Source organism: Lonchura striata, chromosome 5 (assembly GCF_050655825.1).
Source record: "Lonchura striata isolate lonStrDom1 chromosome 5, ASM5065582v1, whole genome shotgun sequence".
Lineage (NCBI taxonomy): Eukaryota > Metazoa > Chordata > Aves > Passeriformes > Estrildidae > Lonchura > Lonchura striata.
In genome coordinates, this window is record NC_140707.1 from 17,307,494 (window position 1) to 17,326,747 (window position 19,254).

A 19,254-nucleotide genomic window follows, 5' to 3' on the forward strand; every position below is an offset into this window, starting at 1 on the left:
CAGGGCTGCAGGAAGCTGGAGGGCAGGAGTGAATGAGTGACAATGGGATATGCTGGGCAGTATTTATGTGAGCTTTGTGTTCCCAGATACACTTGGATGGCAGTGAATTGTCAGTGACTATATCAATCTGCCAAGTGTGAATAGCTCTTGAAGAGCTTGAACCTTCTCAGGTTAAGGCATCTGTAAAGCTAATAGAGATCATGCATGATATGGATATGACCTCATTCTGAGGGCATATAAATTAAACCAGTCCTAAGCAGGGCTCTGGCTTCTCAGCAGTGCTCACTTGCAAGCAGGCAAAATCCCTGGTAATTCTCTGCCATATCGCTCACTTTGTCTTTATCTGTTGTTTTTATATTGTGCCCATCACTGTGACTGACACAGAGAGCTTTAGAGTTTTCACCAAATTGTCTTTATTCGACAGAGAACCTCTCCTGGAGGGAGTGGAGCTTGTGCCACATCTGTGGCACAGTCTTACCTAAACACTTTGCATGCACAAAATAGAAAAGTGCCATTCACCTCTTCTAGGATATAGAAACTACAGAAGAGTGGAAGCCTTGCTCTGATCACATCCAGAGTGGAAGTTTGGCAGTGATGTTCAAATGATGGTTAATCATGGCAACAGATTACTGACTTAGTTACAGATCCAGTAAAGGATCCAAGTCAAAGGTACTCTTGATTCTCTACCTCCCTTCAGTACAATGTCAGAGGTCATCAAACTCAATTCTGAGAGAAGATCCACCTTTTTTGTTTTTTTCTTTGAGCTGACAGATTCTCAAAAGCTTTAGGAAAAAGGACTTATAGGAGTAATATTTAGAATATGACTGCCAAATCTAATCTTTGTGTCATACTAGAAGAGTAATTAAAGTCTTATTTAGGCCAAAAGTGATTGGATAAAATCTGCAATAAAATTTTATGAGTGTGAGCCTTTCACTGAGATCTCAATAATTTATTGAAATCAGGTAAAAGTAGAACTGTCCTGAGAGGTATTTTTTTTCTCCTTGAACAGGATGAAAGGGTTGGTTTTAATGTAAGATATCTGTTTGTCCCAAATTGAGAGGCAAGATGTTTTCTATTGCCATCTGTGTAGCAGTTGCCTCGGGGAAGTTTTCCTTATCTCCTGTTAATGGGCCCATCAATGTCTTGCCACATGGCTCAGAGATACTCTCCAGAGCTATTTCTGTTTAACAGGTGATCAAAAACCCACCCATGGCTCAGAGATAACACTCTCCAGAGCTATTTCTGTTTAACAGGTGATCAAAGACCCACCCATGGCTCAGAATGACATCAGCCCATGGTGAGATGCTCCGCCCAGTGGGGAGGAGCTGAGCATTCCCACCTGGATATATTCTGGAGTTTTGGGACAGAGCAGCAGCCTTCCCACAGGTTTCCAAGAGGAACAGCTGGGGCTTTCCACTGGACCTTCAGAAGAAGACTCAACCCTTCTACAGGACCATCGCCCCAACAGAAACCTCATCATCACACCACTCCCGGAGGACTGCTACCAACACTCTGGCCAAAGGGGTGGCGGTTTGTATTCTGACTTTGTCAGTGGTTTTTCTTTTGTATTTTGTTTCTGACTTGGAGTCTCTCACTGGTTTTGCTTTCAAACCAGAACACTAAAAATCCTGCCATAGGGCCAAGTGAGTTGTCATTTTGGCCACAGTGGTTCCTTTGCTAGGGCACATCCCAACAAATCCCACTCTGCTGATACTATGCCTTTCCTCCCAGGCTTCTCAAGACCTGAATGGAAATCTGGATTTTGACTTTGCTGTAGTGACTAGAGGCTGATCACAGCTCTGTTTCCATCATATCTCCCAAATCATTAATTGGCAGCTTAATTGTCCAAACAATAGCTAAAATGCCCCTTGAGAATAAACACTGAAGATATTTCTATATATCCATGTCAATGAGTCTTGGTTTCCATTTGCTGTCCTGTACCATCAGGTCTCTAATTATGTAACAAAGAGGATCACAAACACAACTTATTGTGATTTATATCTACCCTACTTAGGGCCTGCCTATACCAGCTGTGAAATGTAATCGCTGATTTTTAATGGTGTCTGTCTGGAAAGAGAGAGGATGGAAAGAGCTGAACTCATGCCTTCAAACTGAGCTGAGAGACTTTCTGCTTGCTTACACAGGCTAGGAAGAAACTCCCATTTGCTCTGTATTTATTGGCACCCGACACAGTGAACGACCATCTCCTCCAGGCTCCTTTTTCCTTCTTTGCCCCCATTTGTCAGTGCAATGGGAATGAAGGGAGCCTTTAACTCTTTGGAGTTTTGTATTTTACTGACTGTTTGACTCTTACTCTGCATTGACAGGGATATTCCTGATTCCTGTCCAGTGTCAACCAGGACAGGGCTGCACAGCCTTCTAAATAATCTAGAAATATCTGCCATGACTAACTTTTATTCTTTGGTTTGTTTTCCATTGTAGCATAGCATTTTGCTATTCAAAAGGACAAAATTATTTTATGTAGTCATTAGTTCTCATATTATTTATTGTTAGTATTAAAGATATAATTATTTCATTATATTTTATTATTTTAGTATTAGTAAAGGGAAAAAGGAAGACAGAAAAGATTTCGCTGTCATATGGGACACAACAGAATTTTCTATTGATCAGTTTTCTAGTAGAATTATCTTGCAGTGACTGTATTTGGGTGTGAAGCACTTTGCTTGGCCACCAGTAGGAAATGGCTGCACCATGACACTTAGATAAAATGATCCTGCCTTATTGGATTCATCTCAGTGTGATTACACTCTGCCCTTTCAGTGGCTTAACAGTCAGCTTCTCCAAAGGGAAACACAAGAATGTAATTAATCCACTATGTTTGTTTTCATTTTGCACCAGTGATGGATATTTTTACATTAATTTAGTATTTTCCTAAAAACAAATGAAAAATTGTATCACTAACAAAGCAACTAAACCAATTCATTGATCTTAGTGCTTGGCTCACCAGAAACAAACCACACTGTTTATTCCATTATTATAGAATTTCATGCACTAAATAGAACACTAAAATGTAAACTTCCTAAGTGGCCCATGTAATTTTGAGGAGGGGGGGGTATTTGGTGCATCTTTAATAGAAATAAAGCATGATGATAACATGCAATTGGAAATCCAAGGGTTTTGCATCAACAGCAAATGAAGTGGAAAGGAGATGGGATGATGGGTGAAGCTGTGAGGGAGGCATATTTTTTAAACATTTTTTCTCACTTTTTTAATAGGCTTTATTGTGTAAAGGTCCACAGTGCTGCTTTAGAATGTGATCCTGGTCAGTACAGCACTAATCTCAGGGGACAAAAGTTGTTAGCAGCCTGTTAGGGTCTTTAGAACTCTGATCTGCAAAAACATTCTCTGAAAAGAGGGGAGCCACTATCTGAAGTAGGGCAATACTAAATTAAAACATCCCTAATCTTGCTTGGCCAGTGGTCTCTCTTCTAGCAGCAGTCCCACTCACTGCTCCATAAATAGGAGGTGCTATTTCCAAACCTTTAGTATAAAAGCAAAAAGCCCAAGGACATATTAATTAATTAAACATAATTTCCTTTTTCCTCCTCAAGTATGCTTGGGGCAACCAGCTAACATAATTTAGCTACAAACAAACCTAAAAAGAACCAACTGTGATGAAAGACAAAACCCCTGCAACATTTTCTCTCCTTTTTCCACCTCTCATTAATTGCTTGGCTCTGGGATGGAAAGGACCCCAAGCCCGAGCTTTGCACAAAACTCATCCAAGAGTGAAGAGGGCAAGCGGAGCACTGAGCCTCTCCAGCTGCCCCGCAGTGAATGGCTTTCTGAGGGGTCTGAATGCTCCCTGTCTCTGCCCATACAATGTAGGTGTTGCTGCTCACGAGGAGAAAAAAACAAACCAGGAATCATTGGAAGGGGGGAGAAGGAATCCTGGGCAGGGGGGCAAGCACGGTCCCTCCAGGGGTGGAAAACCTCCGGCGTGGCTGAGAGGGGCTGGGCACAAATAGTGAGGCTGGGGCACTGGGGAAGTGTTCTGCTCTGAGTGAAACGGGATGGAAAGTGTGGTCAAATGGCAAAAAAGCTCCCCAAACCCCCAAATATGGAGCAGCACATCACTGCTTGTTCCAGTTCTCATTTCAGGCCGTTAACCTGCCTGCACATGGCTGAGCTGTTAATGAAATCATAGCCTGTGCTGTTCTCCTTCATTCATAAAAAATGAGTGCAAAATGAAGTTATTACTGACTTTCCTCTAAGTGGGGTCTGCTTGCAGGGAGAGGAAAGCAGCTGGTGATGGCTGGGATAACAACAAGCCTGCACTTTTCTGGTGTGGCGTATTCACCTGAAGGTGTGAGAGAGATCTCATCTCATCTGACACAGCTGCAGAGGACGCAGGACTTTTCTGTCTTCATCTTCCAGCATTACAGCATCTGACTTTTTATTTTTTTGCCAATGTTTATATTTTTTTTCCCTTCTCATCTTTGTATTTACCACACACCTTTGGGAACAAGGGAAAGGAGCACGGAAGGCAAAGTGGGTGAGATCAGATGCTTGCACTTTTAACTCTGATCTTGTTCAGTTTGTATTTAGAGCCTCTGAAGGCCTTTTGCATGAGTTACTTTTGGTCTGAGCAGACCTTTACTCTTATGTCAGCACAAAGGGGTTAGGTGCAGTGCTTTCTGTGGCAAAAGCCCTCGCTGGGGCTGAGCAAAATCTCAGCTTTTTCAGGAGCACGGCAGCACAAAAGATTTAAGGAGGGAAATTGTTAAAAGGGAAGCCCTTTTCTCTTTGGATTGAATGCAGTGGGGAGATTAAAACTTTCATTTGAGATTTTGCTGTATTCATAGTAGTGAGGCCATGAATAGGTCTAAGTCAGAGCCCACAGTGGTTGTGGTGTGCCCTTTTATTCTCTGGCACATCTTCAGACACAGGTTGTTTTGCACTTGAAAGAGGTGAAAGAGGGGAATGTGGGATTTTGACAGCTGATATTGGCCTCTGAGCTCTTGATGGGGATTTTCTAATTAACCCCAAGGGCCCATCAGGTGGTCAAAATGGAATGATTTCTGTCAGAAGGGGCCAAAAGTTGGAATTTTCTAATTTTTTTTTTAATTTTGAACAAATACACCGGGGATTATTTTTAGTGACATGTGTATGTTGAAACCAAATATGAGTAGAATTTTGGAAATTTTTAGGGCCTGCATACCCCTAAATCTCAAAGTTTCAAGGAAAACTTTCTCACTTGTGAAGATTTCTTGGGCTTTATGTAATAATAATAAAGCTGCCTTTTGATCCCAATTACTTCCCACAAATCTTTACCACTGAGACAATCTGAGGTGACACACTCCTACCCTGTCATCTCCAGCTTGGGGGCTGGGGGTGATGAGTCCAAGGGAATTGGGATCCTTCCTGCATGGATGCAATTGGCAAAGCTGATTAGAGGAGCAGCAGCCAAGCAGGAAGGTTGGGATGTGTGTGTGATCATTTGTATTCTGCAGAAACCTTGCAAAACTCCCTCATGAAGAAGGGGAAAAGTGAGCAAGCCTGCCTTTGTGTGTTTGCACTGATTTTGCATTTTGGTGATTGTACCATACTGAAGCACATGAAGTTTGAAGGCAGCTGCCCTGGTTATCTTGTCTCCTCCTAAATCCACAGTACAGGATGGAGGATTAAGATGCTAGGGGAAAAAAATCTTGAGCTGTGATACCTGTGAGTCAGGAAAGCTAGCAGAAAGGCATTTAATATTGGTTTTGTATCCTGCTAAAAAAAAATAGAATTATAGCTTCACAATACATGACTCTTGTATGGGATAGAGATACCTATATATCTTTATCTATAGCTCTTAGTTCTAAGAATTAGTGTTCAAGCTTGAGTGACTTGTTCCAGGTAATATTAATTGACTTTTTAATGTTTGGGGTACTTGAGAGTTGCAAAGGAATGGAGAGAAAGGCAGAAGGAACATGAAGGAGATGAAGAGGATCTTACTGAATGAACTAATCTAGAAGCAATAACAAATCTAGCTGTAAAAAGAGATGTCTGGCTCTATTCCACTGCTTGTCCTACACGTCAGAGCCAAGTGCAAGAAGATGCAATGGTTTCATCTTCCAGTCATGGCAAAAGTCAAATGGGACATCTCTGCCTTCTCTGTTATCTCCCAAACAGAAGTATTCTTTATCCACTTCCCACATCAGTCAAGTTCAAATTTCACATTATTAGAAACCCATCTGAAAATAATGCCCTGGGCCAGCCTTACTTTGTGCTGGACAGGAGCACAGATGCACTGAGAGGAGTGAGATAATGAAGGTGAATATACATAAAGACTAAGTTTATTTAGTAAAGGGTAAGTAAGTTAGGTGAAGAAAAAAATAGGAAGGATGCTGCTAGCATAGAGTGGTAGTTGCAGGGAAAAACCAGAAAATTTAAGGATTTCAGAACCAGACAAAATCTGCTTTCAATCACATTTGGCCTCAAGATGTTTGGTATGGGTCCAAAAATGCTGGGGGTTTTTCTTCTTTTTCTGAAATTCAATGAGTGCATTTTGAGCACACAAAGCTAAAAGCTGCAGAGATTGGTTTGTTTCTGGACTTGTCTAATGCCTGGAGACAAATAGAGGTGTATGTGAACTTCCAGAAAGTAAAATATATGCTCTGTGCTCTGCTTCTGTAAAGCCATAGTTACTTTAGCATGGTGTGTGAAATTTCAATTCAAAAGCCTGCCACACAGGTGAGAATAATCTCATTTAGCAATAAAGACCCAGGCAAATTTTAAGACTCTGTACGGATAGTACTTGGCAATTAAAATAAGTGCTAAATAACTGCCAGAAAATAAATATGAAATCTAAAAAAATGAACTCAGAAGCCCAGTTCCTCTACTTACTTCTGTTAGAAAGAGTTAGCCCCCTCAATGGAGATTTTTGGATATTTGGATAACATCTGCCTGATCATGATTTAATGGTCTTGAGAATACAAAAGAATAGACTTGACTTGGTTCAGGAGCTTTATGCTCTAATTAGCCAGGGATTATTTTAAGAAATCTGATAAGGTACAGACATTTATCCATCTTTACTGAAATAAAATTCTTCACTACTATTTATTCTTGCCTAAAACATGCTGGAAACAGACTCATTTTTTCCCTCTGGTGCTGATCAGCATTGCAGTGTGCATGAACAAGACATTCATCTTGCTGACACATCTTGTTCCAGCTGTTGCTGTGACAAATTGTTTCGGCTATAGTTCAGCTGAAGTGCTGCAGAGGTTTGCTCATAACAAACTTTAAATGTTTTTTTGAGGACAGCTTTAAATCAAAATCAAAGCAGATGCTGCAAACTGGTGTCAACCACAGACAACTTCAATGCAGAGGGACAAAAAGTCTCAAGGTGGTTCCCAGTCCTCATGAATCTACAGACTCTACCCAGTTTCTGTGTTCTGCACAGTAATTTTTGCCAGAACATGTAAGAAAGGAATGTTTCCTCTGGTGGGGGAGGATTTGGCTTCTGAAGCAAAACCCCCCATCCACTGCCTGTCAATGAAATGCATTGTTTGAGAGCTGGCCTGTGTACTTTATGAACACTCCAGTGTTTCATCCACCACTGGCTGCTTCAGACTGGGATCAGATTTCCTGTGTTTTGGCCGGGGTGGAGAAAATAATGCTGCCATAATGATGGTGACAATGCTGTGAAACATTAAAGGCAACTCTAAACTCACCAAGACCATATCTCTACCTGGAGTGATTTATTAGGGCAGAGTTATAACCCTGTGGCCACCCAAGAGCTCACCAAGGCTCTCCATGTTTATGGGTGCATTCTTGCAGCTGGTGGCCCTTGGGTCTGTAACATGCTCCTCCCTCAAATTGTCACTCTTGCTGTAGATTTAGTTCAAGTTTTAATTCATAATCTATGAAGCAAAACATCTATGGGTTCACAGAGTATCAGCCCAGTATCAAAAAGGAAGGCTTGGGAGTGGTTACAAGTTCTCTTTTATGTCACAGGGAGTTTGGATTAAGCCATGGACTTGTGATTCTGAACATTTGAATATGTCATGCCTTGCCAATTAACAAGATTAATTTTCTCCCCCACAAAAATTTGTCAGCTGCTTTGAAACAAACTGGGAAGAACTGAGACATTTTCTAATTTGTCTTCAATCCTTCTAGACCAAAGAGATTTCATTCCATTTACTGTCCCACAGGCGTCTGCTCTGTGCTGTCCCATGCATTTGCAGAAGCGAGAGCTCTAAGAAATGTCAAATCTTACAGGGAGGAATATTTAAAAGGAATTTGGAAGTGGAAACTCTTCAAGTGAACTTCCTGAGTCTTTTAAGTAGTGGTGGAATTACATCATAAACAATGCCTATTTAGTGGTGGTGTTAGCTGTGGAAGTTTTAATATTGCTTTCGCAAATATATGAAAGTTCTCTTCATTATTAATATTTTTTTTGTGGTGATATAAATTAATGTGATTTCTTACTTATTTTTTATGTGCGTTTTTTTATCTTGGTCAGTGTCACACAGCACTTTTTTTTCTCAAGGTTTGTGCTTATTTGCAAACATTATTTATTTATTTTCTTTCTTTGTGTTTACAGAGAGAAATGCAACAGCATCTGCTATAGAAATAGTTTGGGAAAAATAATTTCAATGTATTCTCAGAGCTCAAAATTGATGAATAGTGGGTTTTGTCTAATTCTGACAATTTTTTTTTTTTTGTCCCATTTCTTCTGGCACTCTCTCCGTCTACAACAATTATCTATCTTCCTGAATTAACTTAGACAGCTTTTAGTAAGAACTAAAACCTCTCAGAAATGAACCTGCTTTTCTTTTCTCCCCCTGAGCACCACATCCCGATGCTCTTTTTGTTGCGAAACAAAGTTTATTTTGCATACAGTATCTACGCCTCATGTATATTAAGCGTCCTCTTTCACAACACTTTCTGATTATAGGGGCTTATTCACACTTTCTGCCTTAATCACTGACCCACCAGGAGATTAAGGCTCATCTCCAGAGCATTTGGTAAGCCAGCTAATTGCGGGTGAAATCAGCGGGCTTTAGAGGAAGCTGTAGGGCTTTGAGAGCTTGAATAGCTTTTGGGAGAAGAGAGAGTGACAAAAAAATCCTGAGGCCATGGATGCTGTTTGCTGGTGGTGCTTTTACAGACCAGTTCTTATTTCTGAAGGATCTCTGGTCTGCCAGTGCTTTCCATGGCTTCCAGACAGGAGTCTCAGCTGAGAACTTGTGGCCTTCTCTCGCTTGCACTCCATCCAAGGAAACTCATTGGTGTCAGTGAGAGAAGCCTTTCAATTTTTGTGCTGTGTTGGAACTCAAAATGTCCCTCAGACATTTTTGGATGTTCAGTCAGAAGCATTTGAGACCCTGGCAGGCAGCTGGAAACAGCTGTGATTTTGGCTTTGAACCATGGAATGATTTACCAGCCTTGCAGGAAGAACAAAAAGTCACAAAAGTTTAGATATTATAGTAGAAATAGTTACAAAATAATTTTTAACCAATCCTATCCTTCCTCTTTCTACTTCCTTACCTCCATATTTTTAATAATATTAACACTCGCAAATTAATTTAAAATAAAAACCACCATTTAATATAAATAATAAATATTAAAAAAACTATAAACATTTATCACATAATATACCATATAAAAAATAACAACCAAAAAAATAAATATATATACCTTTACCTAAACTACTAACCAAACCACAACAGCCCAAAAAACCAATCTTTTAAATAGCTTACAATAAGCTACCTTAAAACCAAACAACAAAAAACTACAAAACTACTAAACCTTTCTTTAAAAACACAAATTAAAAGAGGGAGTTTTCCACCATACAGAACCCCTGAACCAAGCCTGGGTTCCGTCAGTGCTGGGATAAAGCAGTGCAGCAAAGCAGCAAAATCAATATAAAAGCGCTGAATGTGCTGTGTAACACAGAGGTGATGGTGCTGCGTGGGGGGAAGCAGGTGAGAGCTGAGATGGGGAGAGGAAGAGGGGCTTTGCACAAGGACATGGAGTGAGAGGATGGGGGAAATGGCTTTAAGGGGAAGGAGGGTGAATTTAGATGAGCTATCCAGGAAAAATCCTTCCCTGTGAGGGTGGTGAGGCCCTGGCACAGGTTGCCCAGAGAAGCTGTGGCTGCCCCATTGTGGGAATCCAGAGCTTCCCTCTGGCTGCCCTGGGACCCTGGCAGGGGTCAGGAACCCCCCTGGACAGAGCCCCCAGAGACACTGGCTGTGATCTCTATCCATGGAAAAGAGTTTTCAATCTTACAGCATGAATTACAAGCTCTGAGTGTTTGATATCAGTAATAATAAAGTGTGGCACTGGTGCAAAAGTAAAATTTTAGGATTCTAGATTAGGGGTCCAAAGGGGACAAGATGGAGGAAATTGGGTGTGCCTTGTCCTTTTTCTCCTTTTCCATGCCCTCCATGTGTCACTGTGGTGTTGGCATTTTTCTGTTGGTTCAGGCTGGGGACACACTGTCCAACGTAGGTGACAGATATTGGCACGTTATTGTAAATCCAGCCCAGGGAGTTTCTGGTATTTAATGTTTGTCACATCCCACTGAGGGCAGAGCCCCACACGCTGCCCTGCAGGACAGAGCTGGGCAGGGCAGCAGAACATGTTAGAGATAAACAGAATAAACAACCTGGAAACCAGCACAGACCAATTATGGCTTCTGCTTTGGCAGGGGGCTGAGAGACAGAGACTTTCTACAATCTGGGAATCATCAATACCTCAGATTCTGACACCCCATCCCTGGAAGTGTCCAAGGCCAGGCTGGATGGAGCTGTGGACAAGCTTTGGCAGGGCAAGTGGAGCTACGTGTGCTTTAAGGTCCCTTCCAACCCCATAGAACCTTTTGTGGTTCTATGAAATATGTAAGGACGTTTGTAGAATCACCAGCATAAAAATTTTATTGCTATACTGGATCACTCTTAGGGATAAAAAGCCAGTCTTAAACTTCCAAAAATATATTTAAAATCGCAGAGGTAGGGCTTGCTTCTTTGTCGGAGCAGCCACGAGAGGGCAACATGAGCATGAGCACAACAAAGAGGGATGGTAAGGAAGAATTTGTGATGTAAAACGTAATTTTGCAATTCCTTGTGCAGCCTCCCTTGCCTTTAGCTCGTGTGCTGGGAGGGTAGGACAGGACTTCTCCCTGTTTGGCATTTGCCTTGCACTTCGAGAAGCTACTTAAAGCCTGGGGGAGGTAAAGCATGAGTGTCTTACATGGCAAAGTTTCACTCCTGCTTTCTCCAAATGCAGAGGTTGTGTAAGATTTGGGATCTGGAGTGAGATTTGGGATCTGCTTCCCTCCGGTTTATGGCAGACTTTCAGATGTAAGATACATCTGCTTCTGGACCCTTCTGATTAGATATGGATTTCAGATATTAAGAAAATAATCCTGTTCCTCAGACCTTGCAGAAAAGCATTAAGACTTCTCCTAAAAAGACAACAAGAAGGATTTATGATTTTAAAAAAGTAGTAATATGATGGCAACTGCCTGAAAATCAGCCCTGTGTTGGCTTGGCTAAGAAGCCCAGGAAAATACCCCTAGCAAGGAAACCTTGGGATGTGTCAGACTTGGGTGCCTGGGTCTGGAGAGCAGATGGAAGCTGGGCCAGGGAACTGCAGCTTTTGTTGAACGTGAAGCAAACTTGTGGCAAATGAAGAGCTGCCTGAAAACAAACCTGAAGTTAGGTTTGTGTCAGCCTGCAGCCACTGAACCATGGGGAAGTTTAGACGTGCATTTATTTCCCCCTTGAGCTTCTGTGACACAAAGTCTCCTGTTTGAACCCCAAAGAGGAGGTAAATGGTGGCAAGTTTGCCTCAGACTGTGTTTTCAGTAGCTGCAGCTGAGCTATCCAGGGCATGGGAGAAAGTCTGTGACCCCTTCCAAATACTCGTACACCTACTGGACAGGAAAACACATAAACATGAGTGTGTTCTCTCTGCCTGGGGAAAAGGTATCTTTGTGGAAAATCTGAAATCTAGAAACTCATGTAAGACTGAGAAGTTGCAAGAAACTACATATTACTGCTAGGATTTCAAATAAATATCTGGAAGTATTTCTTGCCCTGATAAATTCGGGTTAGAAGAAACTGTGTTAATATTAGATTGATTTTACACTTTCAGCATGGTCATTGTGATTCTTTGCAACCATTCTTTTAAAATCAGGGTTTGGCCTTGATGGAAAGAATAATTTAGGAAAGAAAACAGGAGAGAATGCATTTTCCTGGGGTACCCTTAGAGGAAAGAACACTCACACCCTGTTTGTGTGAGTGTCTGAAGTTACTATGATGGATATCTTCCCAGCAAAGCAATCCCATCCTTGAGGGGGTAGTATTCCCATTTATGAGCAAGTTCTGCACATGTCTGTGATGAGGTGCTGGTCAGAAGGGGACAGGGCTTGTGGGCTTTGCTCTTTAGCAGAGAAGACTCTGTCCCCAGGCAGAACACACTGACACACAAATTAGGGGAACATTTTTGTGGGGAGGAACTCCCATTGATAGGAGAGCTGGATGGGGACACAGCCAAGTGCTGTCCCCAGTCTGAGGGGATCCTGGCAGGCTCTTACAATAAACTCTTCACCTGTATTCATTATCTCTAATTTTCCTTATTTTTTCATTTAACTATTTTTCCCCTAGTCTTCTGGTTTTAATTTTAGCCTTTAATGTTACCGATGGAATTCTTAATGTAATTAATGTTTCAACTAGTTCCTGGCTCTTTCAAGAACTGCCCAAGATAGTGTCATTTGTGACTGTCAGGTGTGATGTATTCATTCATTTATTTATTCACCTGGGAGCAAGGTGTGTGAAGATTCCCCTGTAGCTGCAGGACCAAACCAGGAGTGCCCAGAATAAGGGGAACACGGGTTGTGGAGCTTCCAGATGGCCCTTGCTAGGCTGTGGGGACCTCTGGAAGAGGGAAACCCTGTTTACCCACACTCTGCCTGTCCTGGTTTTGTGGCAGCAAGAAGCCCAGCTCTGTTGTTTTCCATTTTTATAGAGCCTTGCAGACACTCTCCTGTGTCAGGTTGCAAGGTGCACCCCAGCTGAATAAGACAGTGGAAAGCATTATTGAACCTAATACACTGTCTCTTCATATCTTAATTATTTGTGTGAGTGTTTCCCTTTGACCTTTCTCCCTGGGCATCTATTTGATGTATTCACGCAAAGAGATGTTTTGCACAGAGGAAAGAAAAAATGTTCACCTGTTCAAAAAGCTGCCACCAGGACGCAGATACAAGCAGAGATTCTTTCTGTCATCACTGCATTATTTTCCTGAACACACTGTAATTTCATCAATTTTCCATGCTTATGGTCATGAATGCTTGACATTACCATGTCTTTGCTTTAACAAAAAAGAAATTTCATGGCTTAAGATTTCCCTGGAAGAATAGGGAAAGCGTGAAAAGCCAGCCAAATTGCAGAGCGCTGCAGCGTCCTTTGTTCCACAGCAAGATGGTGTTGTGCAGAAATTTGTATTGTATGTTTTGGGTTGGTCATCAGTTATACGTTTAGAACAGACTAGAAGTCACACAAAACTTTGCTACTTTAAATGTTTGCTAGTTTGCATCTGAGGGGTGGTTTATCAGATTTCAGAGCAAACGTGATTAATCATTTCAGATTTAACATGAACGCAATGTTTAGGGCTTTGGGTATTTGGAAGGCACACAAATATTTGCAAGTCTAGATCTTGCTCATCTTGGGGGTTGGACTAGAGGACCTTTAAATGTGCCTTCCAACCCAAACCGTTCCATGTTTCTGCCTTCAGGAGATTTGAATAAATGTTTGGGCTGTGTTGGTTAGTGCCAGGCAGAGATGTAACTCCAAATATTTCTAGGTCACAGATTTTTCCAGTACATTACAGGAACCATCTGCAAAGAGCATCCTAACAAAAAGGCAGGTGGGTTTGGATGGAAATCACATTCTTTACTTTACAATGTAGATTTCACATGCCAGGCACATCTGGCCATTACCTGAACCCATAATAATGAACAGGATGTTTCTGAATGACCTTAAAAAACTTCAGACTTGTTGTAGCCCAAGTTACTTGTTTTCTTCTTTGCTGATCTCTGACACAGAGGTGATGATGATTCTGTCACAGCTGCCCTTGCACTTTCCTGTGACTCTGTGAAGGAAGTACATGACATTGCTTTTGTTGGTGATATCTGTATCCTGACTGGCTGACACACAGAGTAAACTGAGCCAGGCTGGGAGAGCTTTCCTGTCCATTTTTATGGAGAATGTGGAAGCCACAGTAGAGCCTACAGTCTTGCTTGCCAGTGGGGATGTGATAATGCAAATATGCTTTCCCAGACAATTTTGTGTCAGAGAACAGCCAAGTTGTATTAAGACCTCAATAAATCCTTTTTAGAATGTGTTACACTTCTTGTTTGCTAACTCTGAGGATGCTGAGTTTTTAGTGTTCTTCTGCATTTCCAGCAGAAGTTTTATTTAGTTAATCAGTTCATGATTGATCAGGGAAATTCTTTTAGCTGTTAATCAAAAGGAAGGTTTGAGTAAGAGGAAGAAATGATTCTGGCTTTTCTGAGGCAACAACACAGACCCAGCAAGTGTGAGGCAGATTCCACTGCTCTGGTTGCTGGTGGATAGCTGTGTGTCTCTTCCCAAGGAGCACTTCCAGGTAGGACTGGACAGGTTGGAATTGGCTGGCTATGCTGTTGTGCTGGTGTGCATGAGGAAAAGCTTTTCTTAGGTCAGCAGCTCCTCAAACATAAAGCTGGGCTAAACGAAAGCATTTCAGGACCTAACAAATAACTCCTGTGGGAAGACTTGAGATACAAACCTGCATAGCAGTTTTACTGTCTGTGAAAATGAAATTAAATCAGGCTCCCATATTTATTCCTCTCATTTGACAGCTGAGCCTTGCTTGTCCTGTTTCTTCCCTTTCCATAATCTTTCAGTACAGTGCAAAAAAAAAATGCCAGTAGAAAACACAAACTGTTCAGACACCTACTCCAGTGCTATGCTAAAAATAATATCACCAAAATATTGTTAGGGACAGCAGGAAGAGTGAGGTTTTACAGATGACTGTATAAATCTCCACTACTTGTGGAGCTTTTGCTTCAAAGTCTGCAACTACCACAGGAAGGATTTAATACTATCCCATCAGATTAAGTGACTGCTATTTCATTTAGGCTGATATGATCAGATTTACCTCTCTCTTGTACATTTGCTTGGAATTGATTCTTGTTGGACCCAGCAGAGGCAAAGATGTCTGGGATCAACAGGTGGGAACACTCCTAGGAGTATTTTGTAAATGCTTCCTGTAAAGCCATGGCTGTTTGTTGTGTACCAGGTCTGGTATGGGCACAAGGAACACTGGCTGCTTGGGAATGGGATGGTTTTGGCCTTTGGGAATGGAATGTGCTGGCACAAAGAGCTCCAGGCACTGTGTGCTTGGGAATGGAGGATGACTCTCCACCTTTCCCTTGCTCCCCATCACCTTCTCATACTCCCACTACAGTGAGAGCAGCAAGGTGGGGATTCACCCCACGCTGGATTTTGGGTGGAATGACAATGGCTGAGATGGGACTCCACAAACACAAAGTCTGTTCAGTCATTGCTCAAACAGGGGAGCTAGAATTGATAATACGTGGCTTAAAAAACTTGCCTGAGGTCTCCCCAGAATAGGGTCCCAGTAATTAAGATTTTTATTGATCTTTCTCAGCTCTGGTAACATCTAAGGGAGTATGCACGGTGCTGCTTGAAAGTCACCTTAGCACAGTAAAGTACATAAAAATTATGCAATTAGACTATGGTGGATGAAAGTGTGACATGACTACAAGGAAATAAAAATATTCTTTCTAAACTAATTAACTCATAATGCTTTCATGACTTACGGTCAATAATAAGCAGAAACATAAAGAGACTTAAACAACACAGTCAGATTCTAGATCAACATGCATGTGAAGGGGTGCTGCCAGCAAAGCATAACCAAATGACAAACATATGTATTGAGAGAAGTCTTTTCACATTTTAGAGAGAAACATGAAGATTCTCTGGGGAAAATGAATCCATCCATTAGGATGGTATATCAGTCAAGTCTTTGGCACAATCTGATCAGTGGGGAATCACAGCACTGGCAAGTGGCACTTTACTACAGCAAATGCCTGTTCCACTCCCCATGTTCAAAGCAGAAGCTTCTTCAATCCAAACATTTATGTCAAGTGAATTCTGCCTGTTTTATATCCTTGTGTAATAGAATGCTACAGATGTAATTTTATGTTTATCAATTTCTTTTAATTATAAAGTCCAATTTTTGTGTTATTTTATTTAGTATATTCGTCTCTTTTTATTTCCTTTTTGTTGTAGCAAGGATTGAATAGATATAATATACTAGACCATGTTTTTCTGTATGTCCTATTATAGAAAGATCATTGTTTATTTTTTAAAGGGCATTTACAATTTTTGCAGCTAAACCATCAAGTGAATTGCTTACCTTTATGTATATTATTCACACACTTGTATTTTGTGACCTTTACTTGAATTTCACAGCTCATATGAACCTGATGGTCCACAGGGTCCTGAATTTTTAAATTATTATTTTTTTTCCTGATTATAATTTTTGCTTACTTATTTCAGCAGTTTAAAACAAGACCAGGATTTGAACTAAACTTTACAAGTTGACAGTTCCATACTCTTGCAGACAGTAGAGACCTGTTGTTGATTACCAGCTTTGCATCTTTTCCTTTCTTTTTGACTACTTCATGTACACATAATGCCTGTGCTTGATAAAAAATTCAAAGTTTCAAAAAACATGCTTTGCTGCTGCCAAGTGACTTTATCTCCTGATAGGCAGAATTACATCAACAGTGTCAGAGAAACATAAAGTTGTGTGGGTTTGAGTTCTCTTTTTGTTGTTTTGTGTGTTTTGTTCTTTGATGTTTTTTAAAGAGTTTTGTGAGGTCTATTAATTTCTTCTGCCAAGAAACACAAAGATATAAAAAGTCCACTGAGAAGTATTAAAACTCCTCAAGCCTAGAATGATCCAAATTTTTAGCAGGTTCTTCAGGTTCTAAAATCCTGTGACTAGTAAGACAGTTTGGGTAATTTTTGTTTAGTACGTTTAATAAGTTGAATTTAATTTGCTTTCATGAATTTAATTAGATTAATTTGAAGCAAATGTTGTAAACCTCAATGCTAATGCACCAAGAGAAGTGCTAAAGCCCACAATCAAAGGGGATCAGAGAGGGTAATTGAACCGCAGTATAAATGAAGGGAAATGTGTCCTAATTTCTTGGAAAATACCTTATTTTATGTTGGTGGTGTGATTTGGGAGAAGAGCTAGCAGAATCATCTCAGATTCGTTGTATTGCCTGGACAGAAGCTCTGAAGGGGTGTGACTATTCTGCTTTTTTCTGACTATTCTACTATTTTGTGGTGGCTCAGCCTTCAAACACTGAGCTCGACTTTGTGCTGTCTCTGTGATGGCAACCCCAGAATGGGGATCCCTGTGGAAAATCACCCCTTGGATTTCCAGCCCTCAATCTGGAGGCTGTTCTTCCCATGAACTAGCCCTGTATCAAGATTTCCCAGAAGTAAATGTTTGCAGAAGCCACAATTGCATATAGTCTCTCAGACTTCATCATTTTCACAGCAAGCTCTCATCACACCAACAGCCCCACAAATTCTGCAGCGTGCTCATCCAAGGATTTCAGACTACAGCCATTGTTTTACTGGTTTGCAAAGTCTGTAGCATATTTTAGATACAGTAATAACAATAACAATAATACATTTATTCTCCCTTTGATGACTGCAGAACAGCCTGGGTCACATGAGTGATGCTATAATACTAGTCTGCATACTGATTATGCTGTTCTTTTGCTCTCAGTTATAACAAGACCAGAGGCAGAGAAGCAAAACCTGCTCCATGTTTTAAACAGTATTGAAATATATTTGAAGGAAGTAGAAGATCAAAACCTGTCCCATGTTTTAAAGAGTATTGAAATAGACTTGAAGAAAGTAGAAGAGGAAAAGAAATAGATGCTGGTTCTCTGCTGCACTCAGTGGCTCTGCTTTTCTGAAATATGAGAGAAAACTGAATTTTTTGAACTTCTGTGTAGTAGCATCTCTCTGTATTTAAAAGCACAGCCAGCCTAAGTGGCAATAGCTTATGTTGTGAAGCTGGCAGGGAAACCCAAAATATATTTGCACTCATTTGCTGGCACTTCCTAACAATTAATTAGCAGTTGACAATTATCATGGCCTAATATTTTCATTGTACCCACAGAAATCAAATTAATGTGCCTGAGCCATCCCTAAAGCGTGGCTGCAAGGCTGAGAAATTCAGTATGTTGGCATGAAATTAGCTCAGTCTACAGCCAGAAAATGATAGGCCTGAGATGGAGGTTTATTGCATAATCAGTTAAACAATATTTCATCCATGGGTTTTATCGAGCTGTAGGACAGGCATATCTGTTGTAATTATATTTTACATCTGTAATGTGACACGTTAATGAAATGTGTCACTACACTGGTGTTAGGATCCATTTCATTAATGCAAAAGACTTTTGTTGTATGCTTTACATTTGGAAACAGATTTAAGTATTAAGTGGCTGATGTCTGCAGCCGGGGAATCCTTCCCGAATTTGTAACACTGACCAGAACAGACCGCATTACACTCTCCAAATGGTGCATTTTTGCATTTGAATGTCTGAATTATCCTGGTTTCTTAGAGACGACCACAACACCAACATCTTAAATCCTCAAAATATTGTCCGCTTTATTGAATGCTCATGATCTAAGCATATGTGTAATTATTCTGTAATTCTCTCCAAAATGTGATTCCTTGGAAATGCATACTAGATCTCCCCCATTGTGGCTACAATGACTATTTCTTTGTGCCTGCTTCTCTAAGTACGGGCACAAGGAAGTCTGTGTGCCTTGGTGCACCGCATGTGTAATGATGATTTCTTTTTTTTTTTCTTCTCCCCCACTCCTAGTACGCCCATCAGGGAAAAAAAAAAAAAAAAAAAAAAACCTAAAAAAACCTCCACCAGAAACCTGCTTCATTTTTTTCAGGGCACAGAGCAAGGTCACAAAAAGCCCATTTAAGATAGTATACATACAGCAGTAATCTTTCTGACCAGAAATGGGCCTAATGCCACACACAATGGGCTTAGGGTTAGGCAAGTATACAAAATTAGAATTTGCAAGAGTTACCAAACCTGGCTCCCATAACATATGCATGTGCACACACTTTGGCAGAGGGCAAAGGGGAATCCCATGTACCTTAAGCAGATTCTCAGCA

At 40.9% G+C, this 19,254-nt stretch overlaps 1 long non-coding RNA gene across 1 annotated transcript in view; it reads left to right on the forward strand.

Annotated features, from left to right (window-relative positions):
- Window positions 1-292: 292 nt before the first annotated feature.
- The window catches only part of LOC146767259 (uncharacterized), an 81,952-nt gene continuing 62,990 nt past the window's right edge, over window positions 293-19,254 (forward strand). The window contains exon 1 of the long non-coding RNA XR_014955493.1: window positions 293-1,530. This is a non-coding gene — a long non-coding RNA (uncharacterized LOC146767259). The remainder of the gene's footprint in view (window positions 1,531-19,254) is intronic.